The sequence below is a fragment of the Haplochromis burtoni genome, unplaced genomic scaffold, assembly GCF_018398535.1.
Source record: "Haplochromis burtoni strain Fernald_Lab_line unplaced genomic scaffold, NCSU_Asbu1 Contig_68, whole genome shotgun sequence".
NCBI classification, from domain to species: domain Eukaryota; kingdom Metazoa; phylum Chordata; class Actinopteri; order Cichliformes; family Cichlidae; genus Haplochromis; species Haplochromis burtoni.
The window spans coordinates 2,429,075-2,435,749 of NW_024582429.1; positions in this window are offsets into that span (position 1 = coordinate 2,429,075).

Below are 6,675 nucleotides of genomic sequence, written 5' to 3' on the forward strand. Positions count from 1 at the left end.
ATCATGATGTCTGGTGTTTTCGTGTTTGTTCTTTTGCTTTTATTTTGTTTTATTTTGTGAGTTGGTTATTAGATGCTGCTCCAGCCAGCCCTCTCCTCCCTGAGCAGCAGGCGCACCTCGCAAACGGAGGGCGCCCTTACTCCCAGCAAATGGGCGATAGAAAACCGATGCCTGTACCATTGCCAATATGCGCTGGCTGACGTCGGGGCAGCATGAGTACGAGCAATTTATTTATTTTTTTTGCCGATGTCCATGATGCCGCCCCCCACCACGATGCCGCCCCGGGCAACCGCCCGTGTCCCCCTACCACACTGCTGCCACCAGTGCCGACCACCACCCCTACCACCACCACCAGCAAACGTAGGTCAAACACCAATCCTAAAACCACCTAAAAAGTTAAAAATGGACTGATTGCAGTGTGATCGACTGTTACTGAGTTTTACTCATTTCTATTTTCAAGTTCAATTTCTTTGTAATTACAGCTGTAGTGAAAAATAAGGTGTGATGTCAGGCTTGTCAAGCTTGTCAGGATGCTCTTAATAGTGCTTCAGTAAAAGGTGGTGAGGATGAGGAAGAGTTCCACACTCACTTCAACCTCCTAAGGTTGAAAGCTTTATGTTTTGAGCCTTCTCTGCCAGGTGTATGAAGTTCCAGGAGTCCAGGAGAGCTCTTCAGTAGAATCTTGTCTCAGTAGAGACATCTCTCTACTGATGTTTGGTTTCGGCCTTTTTCAAGTCCACAGTCAACTCCTTCCTCCTGTTGATGTTAAGGGACAGGTTGGTGTCTCTACACCGGCTCACTAAAAGTTGCACTTCTGCTCTGCAAGATGTCTTAGCTCTGTTGTTAATGAACCCCACTAATGTTGTATCATCATAAACCCGATGAGCTGCTTCAAGCTGACATTTGCAGTTTAGTCATGTCAGCAGAGTAAAGAGCAGTGGACCGTTTGATGCAGTTTGATAGTGCAGAATACTGCTAATATGTACCATCTGTCACCTTCCTTATAAGAAGTCCACAATTCAGTTACAGAGTGAAGTGTTCAGCCCGAGCAGAGAGCTTCACCATCAGCTACAGTGAGATGACTGTGTTAAAGGCTGAAGTCTGTGTCCCTGGAATCACAGAATTTGCTTTCACTTGTCCCGTGTATGCCATCTTACACGGGCAGGCCCACCTGAGGGCCACTTTCTCCCACAAACAGAAGGCAGCTCTCCACGTCTCTGTCTTCCCCCGGATCTCGGAAATCATTCACAGCTTCTGTATTGGCCAAGTCGTAACAGTTTTGATGATTGCGACATCACCCGTGCGCTTCTCATTTTTTTTCCTTTCTGTTTAAACTTCCCTGATCTGTGATGCTATGATTCTTTAAGATGAACCACCTGAACTGAACTGATGGTTAAAAATTTTAACATTTCTTTGCGTCTACCTCTGGTTTTTCTCCTCAGCGGTGTTCTGTGGACAAGCTCCGAAGAATTCTGGCATTTTGGGTGGAACCTCGATGGCGACAGCCGGCTCGTGGCCGTGGATGGCGAGTCTGCAGAAGAATGGAAGTCATGTGTGTGGTGGGACTCTTGTGGCCTTGGACTCAGTGCTGAGCAACGCCGACTGTTTCTCAAGGTGAGTTGCAGATAAAGTTGAAGTTTGGCCAGACGATGACATAGTTAAATGACTAGTGACGTCTGTTCAGGTGCTGTTTTGAATCCAGAAGTGAAAAGAAAAGGGTGGATCTGACAGAAGCACCAACATACTAATTGGTTGTGGATTGACATTCACAATGTAGCCACAGTCTAAATTTCTCCTCGAGATTAATAAAGTATTCTGATTCTGATTCTAAAGCAGACTAGGAAGGAAATTACAAGGTGACTGTGACGACTATGAGCAGGACTCTGTGCCGGAACATGAAAGAACTATGAAACGTATACACGAATAAGCAACATGAACATGAGCAGCACGGAGTCCTGAAACCTGACGTAACATGAGAGGAGATACACAGACAACCCGACGCTGAACACGGGAAGACGGAGGACTTAAATACACACATGAGGTGATCAGGGGAAGTGGAGACACATGAGGAAAACAGCTGAATAGAATGAAACATATCGACAACAAGGGGGAGAGTAACACTAAACACGAGACCTTTCAAAATAAAACAGGAAACATGGGGACACAAACCAACAGGGAACACTTAACACAGGGGTGACTACATAAAGAGATCTAATCTATGGGACTAGATTTTCTCAGTGTTTCCTAGTTCAGGAGTGTGTTTCCATTCACTCGTTGTCAGGTCGTCTGTTTTGCCACGCCATCACAGTTTTCATAGCCAGTTTCTCTTTTGTCGCCTTAGTTTTCATGTTTGCTTCTGCCATCAGCCTAAATAAAGGCTCGTTTTTGGTTCAAGTTGAGTTCTGTCTCCTGCAGTGTGTACGTTTAGCAAACACATCGGCGTAGCTCGTCGTGACACTTTGTTGCCCTTCTAGAAAACGTCTTGTTACTTTCATTCACACCAAAGAGGCTGAAACTGATTAACAACCCTCTCTGCTTAAATGAGAAGATCAATAATCCAAGTTTAATTGACTTGATGCTTTACTCTAATCTTTAATTTTTCTGAGCAGTAATTTCTGAGCAATTCTATTCAATTCAATTCAATTTTATTTATATAGCGCCAAATCACAACAAAAGTCGCCTCAAGGTGCTTTATATTGTACAGTAGATACAGAGAAAAATCTAACAATCATATGACCCCTATGAGCAGCAGTTTGGCGACAGTGGGAAGGAAAAACTCCCTTTTAACAGGAAGAAACCTGGAAGCTGGTTCCACAGAAGAGGGGCCTGAAAACTGAAGGCTCTGCCTCCCATTCTACTTTTAAATACTCTAGGAACAACAAGTAGGCCTGCAGAGCGAGAGCGAAGTGCTCTAATAGGGTGATATGGTACTACAAGGTCATTAAGATAAGATGGGGCCTGATTATTTAAGACCTTGTATGTGAGGAGCAGGATTTTGAATTCTGGATTTAACAGGAAGCCAAAACAGGAGAAATCTGCTCTCTCTTTCTAGTCCCTGTCAGGACTCTTGCTGCAGCATTTTGGATCAGCTGAAGGCTTTTCAGGGAGTTTTTAGGACTTCCTGATAATAATGAATTACAGTCATCCAGCCTGGAAGTAATAAATGGCCTGCATTTGTATAGCGCTTTTCTAGTCCATAGGACCCCAAAGCACTTCACACTACATTCAGTCATTCACACACACATTCACACACTGGTGATGGCAGCTACATTGTAGCCACAGCTGCCCTGGGGCGCACTGACAGAGGCGAGGCTGCCGGACACTGGCGCCACCGGGCCCTCTGACCACCACCAGTAGGCAAACACGGGGTTAGTATCTTGCCCAAGGATATTTGGCATGCAAATGGGATCGAACCACCGACCTTCTGATTAGTGGCTGACCTGCTCTGCCACCTGAGCTACAGCCACCCCAATAAATGCATGAACTAGTTTTTCAGCGTCACTCTGAGACAGGATATTTCTAACTTTAGAGATGTTGCACAAATGGAAGAAAGCAGTCTTACATATTTGTTTAATATGTGCGTTGAAGGACATGTCCTGGTCAAAAATGACTCCAAGGTTCCTCACAGCGTTACTGGAGGCCAAGGTAATGCCATCCAGAGTAAGAATCTGCTTAGATACCATATTTCTAAGCTTTTCAGGGCCGAGTACAATAACCTCAGTTTGATCTGAATTAAGAAGCAATTCTAAGGAGCTTGGAAAGAAAAGCGACTGGACTTCTTTAAGTTTCTTGAAGATGTTTCACCTCTCATCCGATAAGTTTCTCCACCAAATGATGGAGTCCCACATTTTAAGCCCTAGTGGAAGTTATCCCTTAAAGAGGTCCAACTGTTTTTTTTTCTCCTTACATGATCATGACCCGAATGACCAAGAACCTATAGTGCAGAGACATACTAAGCAGTGTATGTATTGGGATCATCCTTTCAGCCAGACTTTTACTATTCATTGTTTAATTACAGTTTAGGGCGTAAAGGTGTAGATTTTGTTTGAAGCTGATAATTTTATGTTTGTGTGCTTCGTTCCTCCCACAGCTCCCCTGTAGCGTCCGAGTGGACTGTCGTGTTGGGGCGTCTGAAGCTAAATGGATCCAACCCCTTTGAGGTGACGCTGAATGTGACAAATATCAAACTTAGAGCCGATACCAACGTCAGCTCGTTGACGAACTGGCGGTGAAGGACAGTCTGAGTGGAGCTCAAATCCTCAACCCAGAATCAGCCTCAGGTGTGCAGGACTGCAGGAGATGATGGCTCTGCCCAGGGGTGGAGACCAAGGAACTCATCCTGTCATTCAGCTGCTTATCAGAAGCTTTAAACAAAGTTGTCTAAATGCTCCAAATGTTGAGAAACTAAATAAAACTCTTTAAAATGGTTTAAAACCCTTTGGTGGAAAATTTTAAGGTATTTTTTATCAGCTTTGACTGATGAGTCTGTGCATTCAGATTTTGTCCTGATGACCCTAAAGCAGGGTCGGCAACCTGCGGCTCTTTCATCCTTATACTGCTGCTCCACACGGCTTGGGAAAATAAATTATAAGTATTTAATTGAAGTCTATTTTATTTGTGTTAGTTTTAAAAAAAAATGTAGTTCTAAATTGAAACATTATTGTCATCTTGAAATATTAAAATAAAATTATATTTTATTATTTTTTGGCGCTCAAAACAAGTGTCACATTCGCAGAAGCCGGTGTACCGGGCGAAACACCAGGACTTTCAACCCCAAGTATGGAGAAATGTAAGAGAAGAAAATACAACATTTAACGATACCTGAGCAGATTCATTTGCATTTACTTTTGACGAGAGTTGCCTCCACAGCAAAATCTCCAGTGTTAAATTAACACTACAGAGTGTCCATATGTGTCCACTCCTCTGAGTGTTAAATACAACACTGTTGAGTGTTAAATGAACACTTTTGACAGTGTTATATGTTTAAAAGTAACCTAGTCAGTTCTGAAGATTTACAATGACTAACACTGAGCAGTGCTGATTTTCTAACACTGGAATATTTCTAACATTTTGAGTTATTTTCCAGTGTTAGAAAATCAGCACTGCTCGGTGTTAGTAAGAGACTTTCAAAATAAACACACAGCCTTTGCTGAGAGTATCCGGAGGGAGAAGAGAGAAAAAAAAGCTGTTTCACAACTGATGCGGAAGGCTGGTCTGAGAAAAAAATCAATTCAAGAAGTGGATGAAGTCTGAAAATTCAGCTATGTATACAAGGTTTATGGCCGCTCAAGACATAGTCAGGTATTAGAAGCCGCACCACCACAAGAAGAAATGATTGTGCTGATACCACTAAAATGCCAGACACAGGAGGAGGACATTTGTGAGGCTGTGCACACAGTGTGTGTGTGTGTGTGTGTGTGTGTGTGTGTGTGCAGTATCCTTCCATCCAGGAAGTTAAACCCTTTATATCTTTCATATTTTTTAGTTGTGTCACATTTTTTTTTATCTTTTTCAATTAAAAAATCAATCCTTTTATACAGTTTGTGTCTCAGACTTTGTTGACACATTTCTACATTTACTTTGTTTTACTGCCACCAACTGTCAGCCAGTGGAACAGCACAGGATGAGCCACAGCAGACAGACATGTTTCCCATCTCTGTTTACACACGACTGCACAGAGAAACTTGTCTTTGGATTTAACCTTCATCCATGTTTCACCTGACTTATGAGTAGCAGCATTATTTTGATACTTTTAAGGTTGGTCTAACTTCATTTGAGGGTGTATTTAATCAGTCCCACGTCCACTGTCGCTGTCGCCCTGACTCCTGCCATCAGCTGCTGACGCCACTTTTCAGCCTCCTCATCAGCTGGTCCAACTCCTCCTCCTCCTTCTCTGGGCTCAAGCTGCTAATGAAACAGGAGCGGCGTCATCAAAATGATCTGTCTCTGCCCCCTGAACTCACTGCACCACCCTCCCCTGCACCACCCTCCCCTGCACCACCCTCCCCTGCAACCGAGCCACAGAGACACTTGAATTTGTTGATAGAGTCGTCATTATAAAGTTCATCATTGACATTAATGAAAGGGGTGGACCCAGTGTCGTGCTCTGCCTCTCAATAAATGTGTCATGCAGGTGATCTTAGACAAGTCAGAGGAATAAGTCTAACAGAGTGGTTTGAATACTGGGGAGCACTGGAATAAAAAGCCCCGAGCTTTTTCCAACTCAGCAGCGAAGGTCCGTGACGACGGGAGGGCTGTTTCCAAGGGGTCTGGTGGAGCAAGTGGAGGAGTCTGAGAAGAGCTGGATTGGCACCAAGGCGACGTAGTACCTTCTCTTGCTCTTCCAGGTGCTCTCCTTGGTTTCCTGAAGACAGCTTGCATCAGAATCCATGTTTGGCCATTTTCAGCAGAGGGCAGAGGAAACACTGGCAGAGCTTTGGCTGAGCAATCACAGGCAGCTCCGTGGGCACAAACACTGTCGTGAAGTCGAGAGGTGTTCTGAATTTTAACATGAGGGCAGCGAGACCAGCAGGGAAGCGCCTCTGAAACCAGAGCCTTATAATTCCCAGTGCGTAACACACCAACGATTTGTCACGTCCCTAGGCGTATCATAGTAACATTAAAGATACCCTTCCACATCCTTATGAAATACTCTGGGTTCTCGGTTCAATCCAA